This window comes from Protopterus annectens, chromosome 8.part0 (genome assembly GCF_019279795.1).
Source record: "Protopterus annectens isolate FY-2018-M chromosome 8.part0, PAN1.0, whole genome shotgun sequence".
Taxonomy (NCBI): Eukaryota; Metazoa; Chordata; order Ceratodontiformes; family Protopteridae; genus Protopterus; species Protopterus annectens.
Window position 1 is genome coordinate 704,528,743 of NC_056741.1, and position 16,558 is coordinate 704,545,300.

Here is a 16,558-nt window from a genome sequence, read left to right on the forward strand (position 1 = left end):
TACCAGACATTTTAATGGGTGTACCCCACTGATATGTACCATTCCATGAGGCACATAACAGATGAACCTGAAAGTCTCTGGGGCCTGCTCAGCAGCATACACAAATACCCTAATAGATGTCAAGGCCCACACCATGGCCAGACCACACTGCATGCTGTAACACCCTAGCAGATATAGCAAGCATTCCAAGGTGTGAATGTACATGGAAAATAGGAAAGCTACAGCAGCACACTACAGTCAAGACACCTAGCAGGCATACAAGTAGTGACTGTAAAGGGCAACTATTGAAGCCTTAGCAACAGAGTGCAAGCAAAAGTGAAAGGAAAGCACACACACACATTAACAGTAGTAGTAGTTGTAGGTGTCAGTGTACATACACAGTTAGTACAGGAAACTGGATAAATGAATGGAGGAATGTTAATCTACAACACACCTGGAAATATGAGAGAGATACCAACCTTTACACTCACAGAACATTGTCAACAGCATAACAGCATGGTACCTGCCCTTAACATCTGAAAGGGCTACGCCTATCTCACACACCTTTTTATAGCACTGTTCTGAAATCACAGTGAGAACTGCAATCAGTACACAACTGGCTGCATGCAATTAGCAAATGCTGGCTAACAATTGGTGCAGAGGCCATCACATGGGCATATGCAGATACCTACAAAAGTATGCTGTACTCCATGTCCACGCATGCAATACTTTCATTGCACCCTGAGAAGGACGTGAGAGACAGACAGAGAGAGAGAGAGAGAGAGAGAATCAGAGACAGAGACATAGACAGAGACAGAGAAAACTGCAATTAAGCAGACAGAAACAAATTGTTCAGCAACAGCTACCTGAAAGCTGACAACTGGGAAGTGGAGCAGCAGGACAGAGAACCAGACAGCAACACAAGCAGCTGTGACAAACACAGGTAATGTAAAGTAATACTATAAAGGTCTACATACTGTGAACCCTCCATATGTGCCATTGGTCTGTATCCATATGTATATGAAGATGTGTAAAGGGCAGGGGACATACAGCAACTATCAGTGAAGGCTGTACATACATTTGTATGTGAGAGCATCTATGTGCACATATCAATGTTGTTTGATTGTAGGTTGTAGTGCCATGTACAAAGTAGGTTACACAGTTATGTATGTTTAGCAGTATGTTAGTGTGTGTATACAGTATGGTAGACAAATATGTTGATATACCTGTCTAACATATGGATACGTATGTATGTCAACATATGTATGTGTATATATATATATATATATATATATATATATATATATATATATATATATATATATATATATATATATATATATATATATATGATATGCATATATGTATACATACATAGAGAGAGAGATGTAGGAATACATAGACAGATGTAGATAGAATATTGTACAAACATAGCTATGTAATGCACACATACAGATATAGATATATGCAGATAAATATACATAGACAGACTCATCTGACTACCTACAGGTATGACTGTATATGACGACCTGCAACACAGCCTGTCCCACCCCCTCTGTCACCCACACCCCCTCTGTGCCCCCCTCCTCCACATATATAGCAATATATGTACATCAATATATATATGTGTATATGTATACGGACATATATATATATATATATATATATATATATATACATATAGATATATCTATATACATATATATATATATATATATAGAGAGAGAGAGAGAGAGAGAGATGTATATAAATTCTGAGTGAGGCACATGTGTACAGATGTATTGCAACAGGTGCCTGGTGACAAAGGCATGGAGTGAACACCAGTGTCAAATCCGGTGTACCATACCACATTCCAGATCACCTACACTAGTAACCACCAGATATGTGATTGGCTGCCCACCACTGCATGTGTCAGGGGTGAACAGGGTCATAAATGTGTACAATAGTGGCCCCAATGATATTCACAGTGGCACACTATCCCTGGAATACCTGCACATGGTATGTGTCAGCGGACATGGTGAGTCAGCTATGGACATGTAGGTCGGTGTACCCCTCCACACCACATAATGGATGCAATGGTATGGACCTCACATGACAGCTACAGATATGGAGAAGGACACAGTGACATGTACAACACTGTGACAATGCACTCAAACACATTACCAATGCACAGTGACTGACAACACCACAGAGTACACATATGCTACCCACATAGAGGTTACCACTCCCGGATTTACATATGGAAGTCACACCCATGACAGATGTCCAACAACCATAGTAACACCTCACACCATCCACAACCTAAATGTCTGCTGTGTGTCGTCCGTGCCACTGCAATAGAGTGCACATGTGGAGGTAAGAGTTCCTACCCACAGATAAGACATACCCTGCAATAAACCACACAGTGTTAAGAAGCAAGACTCCCCATGAGTACATGTCACACATACCCCTGCTGAATGTTAGTCAGATAGGTAATATGCCATATGAGTCACCCTGTGTAACTGTGTGACAGCAGCAGGTACCATCACACCACATGTGTCACAATGGTCAGGGTAGCAGAACAGTATGCTTCTGTAGACCCAGGGGCAATAGCATATTGTATAGTATTGTATTGTAATGTAATGTATTGTGTTGTATTGTATTGGTATGTTGAGGTGCCTCCTTCGTGGAGTGGAACCACTGCTGCTGTGCGCCAGTGTACAGGTACATATCCTGTAGTCAGGCTAGTGTTACATAGCACTTCTATATGTGTGTTTAGCTCCTGTCAGAGTTTATGTAGCATGCAACTGGGGATACCATCAGGTCCCATCCATGTTGTGTATTCTGCTGTCCTGCGGGTGTCTCTCACCTGGACATCTGTGATGACAGGGAGGTTACAGTCAGCTGGGATAACTATGCCTAATTTTGGGGGAGAGCGCGGGGTGACACCTGCACTGAACCTGTCTGCCACAATGTTGTCGATATCTGTGGTATCAGTGAAATATTTGTTGTTGTGTACTACCTATGGGCATAGAGGATGGCTCCTGACCAGGTTGCTAACATAACTGAAGAAGGCCTTCTGGTTATCTGTAGTGTCACTCTTGATTTCCCTCTCAAAGTTGCCCATGTATTTTGTATGATGGAAAATAGATCCTTACCAGTGCTGCTCAGACATGCCCTCCCTTTAGTGAATTATGCTCTGTCTTGCAGTAGCTTCCATCTTCTGTAATACAATCTGTCTATGGCTGGGTCCACCAGACAGGATGCTGTCCCTTTGTGGAGAGTGTCTTGGTCATATATGGGATTGCATGATCCATGCATTCTCGGAGATGTCTGTAGAAAGCAATTGTGTAGGGGTCAGCATTGTGGGTTGTATCTGCCACTGGCCCAGTGGGCTGAAAGGATACCATATCACTGTTACAAAGTGTAAAGTTTGTATCTGTAATGTTATGCACTATAGTCGTTTGTGCTGGTGGTGGAGGTGGGATATGTATATCCAGGGCAATCAGTGTGTGGTCAGCTCACAGTAGTTGACGATGTAGGCCATACAGTACCTAGATACAACCCCCCAGACTGAGGAGGTGCTCTTGACCTGAATCAGTGTTCTGACTGCTGGGGTTTGGTAGTATGTCGTATGGAGTCTGCCAGGTACTGTTGCACAGTTGCTGGCTGATCACTGATACCTGGCCATCTACATGTGTATCCACCAATAGACAGACAGATGCTACATATGTGAGATATGTTGTATCATAACAGTCAAGTAGCATGTGTAGTATGTGTGCCAAATTCTGCTGACATATATTGCTGATACCAGGTTATTTTCTTTCTCAGGTACATGGCCCACCCGCGGAATCCCACCTACTCCACAGCTGAGGATGAGGAGATACACCAGAGCCTGGTGCAGGATTATGCAATACTCTTTTCCGCACCAGCCAGAATCAGCAGGAGAGGGCTGCACTGTGGCAAGACCTTGTCCGTCGGGTAAATGACATAGGCACGCATAATAGGACATATGAGCAGGTGCGACACCACTGCAGTGATTTAATCAGACATGTCCATCAGCGTCGTCAGATATCCACAGGCAACAGGTCGCCACAGGTGGTGGGGTGGCTACACATCCCCAATCACCAGACTGGAGGGACTACTCATGAGTGTAGTGGCTCCAGTCCGCCAGCAACAACAACAGCAGCAGACATGCATTATGATGGAGGCTGGAGCCACACAGCAGCAAGACAGTGAACGTGCAGGTAATATGCCATATGTATAGTTGACTGTTGTGTACACTGGTAGTTAATGCATGTGTGAGGTGTGTCCTTGGTTTGTAGCTGTCACCATAGTATTTAATGTGCAAGTGTGATATCCTCAATATTAGCTGCTGACCTGTGAAAGGCGACTGTTGTACTACTGACCTGTATCATACTCAGTAACAATGGCACAGTTGTACCCACTGACATTAGTTTCTTCACGTCTGCAGGACCCTCTGGTATAATAGCAATGCAGCCTATCCATGCTGGTGAGTGTTTATTAACAATTCCTGTAATAGTGTTGATAGTAATAGTACTATTTGGCTCACTTAGTAGTGCCCTTTGTATGCATGTAGGTGTGTCTGTGTCTGTGTGTTGATATCACGCATACTGAGTACTGTACAATTGTGTGAAACTGTGTGCATGTGTGCATGTGTGCATGCGTGCATGTGTGCATGTATGCATGTGTGCACCTGTGCACCTGTGCATGTGTGCACGTGTGCACGTGTGCACGTGTGCATGTGTGCATGTGTGCACCTGTGCATGTGTGCATGTGTGCACCTGTGCATGTGTGCACCTGTGCATGTGTGCATGTGTGCATGTGTGCATGTGCACGTGTGCATGTGTGCACCTGTGCATGTGTGCATGTGTGCACCTGTGCATGTGTGCATGTGTGCACCTGTGCGTGTGTGCACCTGTGCATGTGTGCATGTGTGCACCTGTGCATGTGTGCATGTGTGCACCTGTGCATGTGTGCATGTGTGCACCTGTGCATGTGTGCATCGCTGGTAATGTGTAGACATTGTAAACTGTGTTTCCTGTTTCCCTCCCACAGGTTCTGTTGCTGCTCTGGTGTCATGTTGCAGGGAACCTGAGTCAGGTGCCGTGGGTACTGATAATGATGACATCTGTGTAATGGCACAGGGAGGTATGCCAGGGTCCGCCATTGGTCAGCCGATTGACAGTACACAGCTGTCGACCCCATCAATGCGCACAGTTATCCTGCCAATACACCCTTTGTCATCAATGTCTCTAGGTGATGGACAGCATACAGTGGGCATTGACCAGGGTAATGTGGTATCTGTGGCACATGCCTCCCCACACAGCAGCCATGGGCATGGCCCAGAGATGGTACCACACAGACAGATGTCCAGGGGTTCTCATGGGAGCATCCATGGGCATACTGCCCCTGTCAGACATGCCCACAGAGGTCTTACAACCTCAGCTATGTTTCGGACTGTCATGCAGGCACAGTCACGTATGGAACGGTACACCAGACAGGGTCTGAGGGAGCTGACAGCATGTCGCACAGCCATGACTGACAGTATGCGTGACATTGCGGCTGCCATCCGTGATTTCACCAATGTCATAGACAGACGTTGTGGGGACATATTAGACCGGTTCCACAACTACATGTCCATGAGCCAGGGCGATGGTGGGCGGTTGAGGCATCGACGTGGCCGTATGCCAGCAACAGCAGCAGCTGGCAGTCGTCGCAGACGACAACAGGGCCGCGGCCTCCCCCGTAGTGCCAGCAGCAGCCCCAGCAATGCTGGGTCTGTGCTGTCATCAGACCGCCCCAGGAGACCACGTGCACGTGGCTCTGGCCAGGCCCGACAGGGATCTGTGTCCAGTCAATGAACACCTGCTTCTGATGACAGTACCCAGTCTGGGTTGGTACCGGATGCGGTCCGTAGCACCCCTGCAAGGCACAGGTACCGTGTCCGTGGCCAGAGACACTGATCTGTATGACCTGGCAGGTACAGTCTGTGGCTGTCCACAAACACCAGTATATGGCAGCCATGAGGTGGAACTGTGTGCATCCATACACACATGCAAATTGACAACACCTAGGGCTACCGTATACACGCACACACTGCATCAACATTGCCCCACCTTCTACTGCTGTCCCTCACCAACACACATACACATACATGTCAATTGGTGGTATCGGTGGCTGACTCAGGCATACCAAGTTCACACCCTGTGCATATGATGAAACTGTGCCACCTCCTGCAATCTGTAACAACTGTGCAGGTACAGGTTAACATGTTGCTGATGCACAGGGTGACCACATAGATGTGTAGTAATAGTATCATGTTGTTAACAGTACTGTGTGCTGAATTAATTGTGGGTATATCACAGCATGCCTGATGCAGTAAGTGTGTGATTGTCATGTCCTGTTGTCTACACCCATGGTAAGTACCATAGTGTATCATCTGCACATGTTGGCATACTGGTGGTAATGATGTCAACAGAAGGCTACATACATAGGTAGCACAGGGGATAGGGTAATGAATGTAGTAATACACAATGATGGACATGTAAATTGCAAGTGGCATGTTGCCCACACTAGACTCTGCAATGCAGATGTTTGAGGATGTTGATATGTGTGCAGTACTACACGACTGGTACAGGACACACAGGAGCACCCTAGCACTGCATGCTCACATCTCATACCATGCTAGTCAGCCCCAACACACATAACTAACTGTCACAGGAGGGAGAGTCCCCGGATATGTCAGGGATACTGTGGTGGCAGGCCAGGGAGCATACATCCTACTAAGTATGGAACCACTGAGTGAAGGCTCAGTGTCTGTTATTTGACATGTGTATTACTGCAGGTATGAGCACATGGGTTTCTATCCAGTTATTGTACATCCTGACAGTACATGGTCTGTACACTTGTGTGCACTGAGACTGGACCCTAGCCATCTGACCCGTGTATTTCCATGTACATGTGCATAGTGCCTGCATATTTTCAGTGTTACCTACTGGAACTGGTACAGCTTGTTTGTTGTACAATGGACTACATGCAGCCCCGTTTACTGTAGCTTTGTTTGCATGAATGTTTGCTTGCAATTACCCTGGAATACTGATCACACCTGCAATGCATAGTTATAGAGCTTCTGTGGACTCCTAGTGCCATCTGCATAGCCTACTATATGTATGTCCATGTCCCACTTGACAGGATGTCACTGTTTGTCCTGTTCACATGTACATTGCCTGTGACACAGTGCATATGACTTACCTGGCATGTGTCCACGTGAGCAGTCATATATGCTACTGCTAACTAATCACAGGCACTACACCTTCACACATTCATCTTCTGTTGAACTACCTGCTTTGCTAGGGACGGCCTGCACCTGTCACCCCTGGGCTTTCAGATATTGGCAAAGGCTCTTGCTACCCCCATAGTGCCTATGTTAGGCAGGGCTCAAATGACAAACCCACCTTCATAGATATCACAAGGGATAAGAAACTAAGAGCAATGCTACCCAACGCCAGAAGTCTAAACCTCCAGATGCATGCACCCAAAACACTCCTTGGCATGGAAAACATCGATATCTGTGCAGTAACAGATGCCTGGTTCAGGGCTACTGAGAGCACACCAGCACTACCAGGTTTAACCCGGTTGATTTCTTTGAAACAGTCACCAAGGCCATTGACGAGGGGAAGGTCGTTCACACAACCTACCTGGACCTTGCAAAAGCCTTCACAACAATACCCCACTTGGGCATTCTAGAGAAGCTCACCAGCTTAAATATAAGCCCCTATGTCACTAGATGGATTGCACAGTGGCTCAAGGACAGAACCCACATGGTTAGCATTGCTGGAGCCATGCCAGACCCCACACCAGTTACGAGTTGTGTCCCACAAGGCTCAGTCCTGGGACCTCTCTTGTTTGGTATATATTTATTGGAGGTACAGGCCAACACGGATGGACTGTGGCTGTCCAAATATGCAGATGACTGCAAACTGGCCACCATAATCGACTCTCCAGCTGACACAAGCATCTTCTAAAGGGGCATCATAGCAACAGACAACTTGTGCCAGAGCCATGGCCTTCTGCTGAACAGTGTTTAGAAAGGGGAATGTGCATCCTGTAGTCTGTTCACCTAGTTGCCAAAAGGGACATTGTCCTCACACACACTAACCCCCCTCAGCCAAAAACACACACTTGCCATTCGCAAGATTCAAACCCCTACCTAACTATGGTATGACACTTGAGACAGACACATTCGCAGAGCACGCTATTCGCATTACTGGGAGTTTTCTCTTCTCCTGCTGTACTTATAGAGTGCTGACATCATCAGTGTTTAGAAAACGGAATGAGCATCCTGTAGTCTGTTCACCTAGTTGCCAAAAGGGACATTTCCTTCACACATATTAACCCTCCTCAAACAGACACACACACTTGCCATTCACAGGATTCAAACCCCTACTTAATTATGTTATGACATTTGAGATGGACGCATTAGCAGAACACGCTATTTGCATTACTGAGAAGTTTTCTTTCTCCTGCTGTACTTATAGAGTGCTGACATCATCAGTGTTTAGAAAAGGGAATGAGCATCCTGTAGCCTGTTCACCTAGTTGCCAAAAGGGACATTTCCTTCACACACACTTGCCATTTGCAGGATTCAAATCCCTACCTAACTATGTTATGACACTTGAAACAAACGCATTAGCAGAGTGCGCCATTTGCATTACTGAAAGCTTTCCCTTCTCCTGCTATACTTATAGAGTGCTGACATCATCAGTGTTTAGAAAGGGGAATGTGCATCCTGTAGTCTGTTCACCTAGTTGCCAAAAGGGACATTGTCCTCACACACACTAACCCTCCTTCAGCCAAAAACACACACTTGCCAATTGCAGGATTCAAACCCCCATCTGACTATGTTATGACACTTGAGACAGATGCATTAGCAAAGCACGCTATTTGCATTACTGGGAATTTTTTCTTCTCCTGCTATACTTATAGAGTGCTGACATCATCAGTGTTTAGAAAGGGGAATGAACATCCGGTAGTCTGTTCACCTAGTTGCCAAAAGGGACATTTCCCTCACACACACTAACCCCCCTCAGACAAACACACACTTGCCATTCGCAGGATTCAAACCCCTACCTAACTATGTTATGACACTTAAGACAGATGCATTAGCAGAGCGCACTATTCGCATGCCTAGGAGGGTTCTTTTCTCCTGCTGTACTTATAGGGTGCTGACATCATCGGTGTTTAGAAAGGGAATGTGCATCCTGTAGTGTGTTTTCCTAGTTGCCAAAAGGGACATTTCTCTCACACACACCCTAACCCCACTCAGACAAACACACACACTTACCATTTGCAGGATTCAAACCTCTACCTAATTATGTTATGACACTTGAGATGGACACATCAGCAGAGGGCGCTATTCGCATTACTGGGAGGCTTCTTTTCTCCTGCTGTACTTATAGGGTGCTGACATCATCGGTGTTTAGAAAGGGAATGTGCAACCTGTAGTGTATTTTCCTAGTTGCCAAAAGGGACATTTCCCTCACACACACTAACCCCCCTCAGACAAACACACACACTTGCCATTCGCAGGATTCAAACCCCTCCCTAACTATGTTATGACACTTGAGGCAGAAGCAATAGCAGAGCGCGCTATTCGCATTACTGGAAGGTTTCTTTTCTCCTGCTGTACTTATAGGGTGCTGACATCATCGGTGTTTAGAAAGGGAATGTGCATCCTGTAGTGTGTTTTCCTAGTTGCCAAAAGGGACATTTCTCTCCCACAGACTTACACACACACCAACCCCACTCACACACTCACTAAGCATTTACAGGATTTGAAACCCCTACCTAACTATGTTATGACACTTGAGACGGACACATTAGCAGAGCGCGCTATTCGCATTACTGGGAAGTTTCTTTTCTCCTGCTGTACTTATAGGGTGCTGACATCATCTGTGTTTAGAAAGGGGAATGTGCATCCTGTGGGGAGGCAGACACCAAGCACACTCTGGCTAAGCTGTCATTCCCTAGGGCAAACAGCCTAGTGTTGACCTCTACACCCATATGTTTAATTGTCAAATGCACATTATTTGTTGCTGATAGACTGTTTGCACATCTTTATTGCCATAGCATTCCCTGTTTGTATGAACAACTTGTGCATCTGTGGAAGATGTTTGCATATGGGAGGGATCCACTATATCACGTATGTCTCTGTAGTCATTTAACTGTGTGCACTGAGCAGACTGCTGTAATGTGGTTGGTTCCTGGAATAACACATAAAAATACCAGATATGTGTGTCCAACTGCTAAACCGAGATTTGGCCTAAGTGTGTGAGCATGCCCAGTTCAGCCTTCCCATGGCATGTTGTCTGACATATGTCTCATTTATCAAAGTGTGTGAGCATGCCCATTGTGAGCATTCCATATGTAGGACTCTGCAGCCCACCACATTTGTGGATGAGTGTGAACTTCAACAAATATCACCTGTTTATGGTTGTGTGTTGTGTGTCATGTTGTGTAGTTACTGTACAACTGCTTTGTGTGTGAACACAACAGGATTATACTGTGCCTGCAGTGTTTGCATGGGATACTTTGCATACAGTTGTCAACATCCTTTCACACTGACCTAACACTGTAGTACTGTATAGTGTACTGGTAGTACTTTGACTGTGGTGGATAGTATCCTGGGCTTTACTGCTATCACTGCTTTACATTTCGATAGTGGGCACAACAGCCTGGTTAGGGGCCAGTTGTGTACATCTGACCATGTTGCATTCTGTTCAGATATGAACTACTTAAACCAGGCTTGTCCAACATTGGTAGTGTATTCCACAACATAGGTGTACATTTGCAAACACTAGCGATGTGCCCTAGTCCATGTCTAATGCTAGTTGGAGAGTGTGTTTGTCCTTCAACACACATTGTAAGTGGAGTTTGCCATGACATATGTCATGGTTAGTATACTGTGCCTCTGTCTACCTGTGACATGACAGTGATACCCAGGATAAATCTACCATCTCCCATCCACTCATCAGGATTCCTATTGAGGAAGATTGATAAGTGACTCTATGGGTAGCCTGTGCTGGGGGTTCACTCATGGGTGGGGGTGGCTTCTGTGTTATGGATCACACAGTACAGCTTGTCCTATGTAAGTCAGTGCTGGGGTTCAGGTCTCTCATGTGCATAGCTCACTGCCATTCAGATTGTACAAGGTGCAGCATGTTTATTGATGCCAGCAACACAGGCAACACATGGCATCTGTGCAAGCTCTTTGATACTCCTAATGAGGTACTGTTGGGGACTTTACGGTTGATGGAGGTGTCTGCTGAGGTACATCCCACAGGGGCTATTGTAGTCAATTGTACCGCTGATGAAGGATGACTGCAGAGCCACAATGACCTCCCCTTATCTAGATCTGACAGCCTTCATGATTAGGTGGGTATATGGTATGTTTCTGTAAACACTACAGCACATATTTGTCCAATGCAGGATATCTATCACCTTGTGTCCCCAGGTCTCTCATTACATGTTAACTACATAATGGGTTAACAGCTATGTGGTAATTGGTGGGCACTTACTGTATATCCACGGGGGTTGACTATACACTTTCTGCAATTAGCTTGCTGACATGGCTATGGCACCAGTTGTCTGTTTCTATGTGGCCCTTTTGTGGGATGCTTGTGTCAGCTGGTGGATCATATGTGGTGAGCAGTTTGTAGTCCTCTGCAAACATGTTCGGACACAGTCCTTCCATGTTTGCCTGTACCTATGGGACATATATACCAGACGAGGGAGATCCCAGGACAAAGCCTTGTGGGATGCCAGTTATATCTGGTTTGTAGTCTGACATGGCTGCAGCATGTCTGACCATGTCTGTTCTGTCCTTGGTCTGGTTTGCAACCCCTCTACTGACATGTGGGTTTATATTTAAGCTGGTGAGCCTATCTATAATGAACACGTAGGGTATTGTATAGAAACCTTTGCAAGGTCCAGCTACACTGTGTGGACCACATTACCCTCATCAATGACCTTGATGACTGTTTCAATTGAGTCAAACATGTTTAGGGGCAGGATCTACACTTGAGAAAGCCACACTGGGTTGGGTCCGGTGTCAGTAGGTCCCCAATATCTTTATGTCTGTGGTACATGCTGATCCTTTCCATAGCTGTGCAAACCGAGCTTCTCAGGATTCTGGGGTAGTAGTTTTCAGTATCCATTCAGGCAACACCTTTGTTGAGAAGGACCACTGTTGTTGTACACTGCTCTTTGGGTACATATTCTGTGGTATGGCTGACATTGAGCAGTAGTGTGGTTTGGTATTCCATTCATCTTGGAGTCCATGTTGCACTAAGCCCAGGACACCATCTCATACCATTGCTGCTGTGTGTTTTACTTTGTAGATGTTGGCTGTTACCTCAGCATCTGCAATGTCAGGGGGGCCAGCAGTCTGCTGGGATAGATATTCTGCATTCTGGGCGGTTTGCACTGCACCTGTCAGGATGTATGTTGGCAATATGTGTGTGTGTTTGTGATATTTGTTTGATTCAGGGCATATCTGTGAATTCCCAACATGGTTCCTACCATCAGTTGTGAAAGCCTTGGGATTATCCTTAGTGTCCTGTACAATTTGTATCTTCATAGGTTCATAGGTTCATACTAGGCTATCCACCCTAGGGCATTTGTTAGCCTAGCCAGAGTGTGTGTGGCTTTTGCCACCCCTTGCTATGTGAATATTATGGCCATTTATGATTTGCTTTGCTGTGCTTCTGTCTGGACATGACACAGTGAAGACCCCCAGTGTAACTCTACAATCATCCATCCACTTGGCAAGATTCCTGTTGAAGAGTGTCAGTGAGGGGCTCTGCCTAACATGGAGTGGGATTCTGGTCCAGGGTGTGGGGAGCCTCTGGATTATGTATCTGTCCCACCAGCACATCCTATTTCATTATTTGTTGAGGTTGACATCTCTCACTCTCACAGCTCCGATGGATTTCAGTTTTCTGGGGTGGAGCATGTCCATTACTCCTGTGTTGGGCATGGCCTCCTACAACAGGCATGCAATGCCTCTGTGTAGGCAGTATGTGACTGCATTCTGCTGGGGTGTCTACAGCCAGGCAGCATATGACATATATTTGAGACCCTTTATCCTCTTGGTGAGGTACCTTTGAGGTCTTTCTAACTGCTGCTGGTGTCAGATAAGGTACATCCCATATGAGGCATTGTACTAGATTATGGGTGTGATTAGAGAAAAGTATAGGGGCACAATGACCTCTGTTGACGTAGATGTGAATCCTTTCCTGATACGGTGTCAAATGTAGACAGTCTTCCTAGCCACATTGGCAATGTGGGTGTCACATAACAGGTTACTGTCCACTTGTGTCCCTAGGTCCCTGGTTACTCCTTCCATACATAATGGTTTACCACCTATGTGGTAATTTGTGGTACCTTGTTTGGTATTTGGTGGGACATTCATACTGTCCAGTGTCTTCAGGCCGGCTGGGTGGGGTTATTGTGTGTGAGAGTGCGGTCTGTAGCATGCTACAGACTGCACAGCAGTCTTGCCTACAGTTAGTTGCACATGGGTGAACTCCAATGCCTTGTGCATTGTCAGTTACCTGGACGTATGGGTGTCTGTGCTGACTATGGATACTCACCCTCCTTTTATGTTTTGTTCCAGGTTTTGGGGCCATGACACATGATACGTGGTATAACCTGGTAGTGCTGGTGTGCTGTCAGGAGGCTTGCAGCAGGTTTCTGTCACTGCACAGACATCGATGTTCTCCATACTGGGGATGGCCTCAGGAGCATGCATATTGGGGTGTACACATCTGGTATTGGTCAGCCTTTCCCTTATGTTTCTTCCCATTTATGTTTTCTAGGGTGGTGGGTCAGTCTTTTCAGCCTTGCCTACAAAAGGCTCTATGGAGGTGGCAAAGGCCTTATCCAATATTCAGACGCCCAGGGGTAACAGGTGCAGGCCATCCCAAGGACAGCTGCGTGGCTTGTCAAGCATGACATCCCAAGCAGACAGACATTGGATCCCCTTGGAATGACACCAGTAAGTGTGCCACTTGCTATGACTGATCATTCCGTGTTTGTACTGTGGCATTATTCTTGGTAAGGGTAGGATGCTGCAAACGGTGAGTGTCATACCGGCCTGGACTACATAATCAGATAGCTCATCTATGTCTCTTTTCATGTAGTCTAGGGCGGAACATCTCAGGTCATTCACACCAGCATGGACTATGACTGCATCATATTTCTACTTGCTTTGGAGTGACCTACATACTTCTGTTATGTGGCATATTGTGGCAGCCTACAGGCAGCTTACTGTACCCTTTCCCTTGTTCAGTCTGGTGTGGGACAGCAGTGTGTCTGACTATGGAGTCACCTATTACAACTGTATCAGGCATGTTGTTTCTCCTTCTGGCCTGTGACTGTTTGGCACACCAGCTTTGTGTACTATGTGTTGCATGTGCTATGTTTGGAGGTTGTTTGATTGGGTGTCTGCTTTAGAGGCCTCTGTTGGTGTGCTGTGTTTGTAATTTGTGCCTCCGGGAATGTTTTTCTGTGTTTATGTGTTTGGTTTGCAGTTGTGATAGGTCTATGTGGGACTGTGTTTGTGGTGTGTGTGGTTACCTTCTCCTCCTGACTTGTTTTGGGAGTACTGAGTTGAGGGAGCTCAGCCTCCAGTTTGGATAGATGGTTGCATCTCTCACATATATTTGTATTTCTTGGGTGGAGTTGGGGTTGTCTGTGTACTTGGGGCAGGTGTAACATTGCCTCAGGATTCACAGATTCCACTTGTTGTGGCTGGCCTTAGTGGATTGTATGTGTGGACAGATTTTATTGCCATACTACTGATCAGTGATTACTTCATTGTTTATGTTTGCTCTATCATGTAGTAGCTTCCTCATTCTCTTGCATGGTTTGGTTATGGCTGGTGTCCACCATGCCAGATTTCTGCGTGTATGGCATTGTGTCTTGTTTTAATTTAGGACTGCATAATCCAAGCAATCCTGGCAGTGTTCATGGAATGGCTGTATTACAGGTTCTGAGGTGTGGCCCATATTTTGCACCTGCACGGGACCTTTAATGGATTCCACATCAGTTTGGAGGAGTGCAAATATTGCTTAACACATGTTTTCCACTGTGGTTTTCTGGCCAGGGACTGTGGTCAGGATTTGTATATCCAGTGTGATTACTCTATGGTCTGGTTTTACCAGTGAGCAATACACTTCTCATCTTGCCATCCAGTACCCATGTTGCTGATTATCACATCCAGTATGCTTACCCTCTTGTGGGAGTGGTACGTTGTTCCTGGGCCTTTTGGTTTATGGATTCTATGAACTTTTGTCCTACACTGTTGGAGCTAGTATAATGCTCCCAGTCTATGTCTGGGTATTTGCAGTCACCCAATATAATGTGGTTTGGAGGACTTGATATATTCATGTATTTGCAGTTCCTGGTGTTGGGACAGTAGTCTGTAGCAGGCTATAAACTGGGGGGCAGTTTTAGCCACTGTTACTTGTGCATGGCTAGTCCATGCTGCTTTTGTTGTGGTACCGACATGGGGTGTGGTTATCCTTGACAATTCTTGCTAGTCACCCTCCTTTTGTAGCTTGTTCCAAGTTTTGAGGCTGTACAGCACAGTATGAGGTGTAACCTGGTAGTGTTAGGGTGCTGTTGTGAGCCTTGCCTCAGTTTTCTGTTACAGCGCAGATATCAACATTCTCCATACTGGGTGAGTTTAGACTGCATGCATCTTGCTGTTTCAACTTATCCCTTATCTTATTCTTATCCCTTCTGATACCTATGGAGATAGGTTTGTGTTTTGAGCCTTACCTATTCAGGGCACACTGTGGGTGACAACAGCCTTTGCCAGTATCCATATGGCCTGCACTGATAGGTGCACGCCAGTCCTAGCAGGTGGTGCATCATGTCATGCTCAGCATGTCATCCCAGACTGGCACACATTGGATCCCCTTTGACTAACTGCGATACTTCAGTCAATTGTTGCACTTAATCATCTCATTGTCATGTTGTGGCATGATGCTTGGTGAGGGTAGGATGTTAGTCAGGGTCCTCAGGTGTGCATATAGTACCTGGTGTTACATTACTTAACACATAGCATTCATGCCTCAGGTGGTGCTGCAGGGCTGTCTCTGTCGGATGCGCATATTACACTTCTCTGTACATGTTTGAGAGCAGGTTGTGTCATGTTAGGCATCCCTGTTACTATATGAGTGAGTCAGAGAGGGGTATCATTCCCAGGGTTCCTACTGAGCCAGTGTATGTGCTATGCGTTGCCTCTTTGCCAAGGCAAGGGCATACTGGGCACACCTCCTTCTGCCTACTGGGGCAGGCTCAGGTTGTTCTTCCTCCGAGTCACGCTCTGCCTGTGATGGCCTTGGCAATGGTGGGGGGCTGTTTGGCCTGGCCCTATGCTGGTCCTGCTGCAGCTGTTTTCGCAAGATCATATTATGTAGCATAGCACATACCATGACAATTTGGGTACATGTAGTTGGTGTGTACTGCAAGGCTCCACCAGATGTGTCCAGACACCGGAACCGTGACT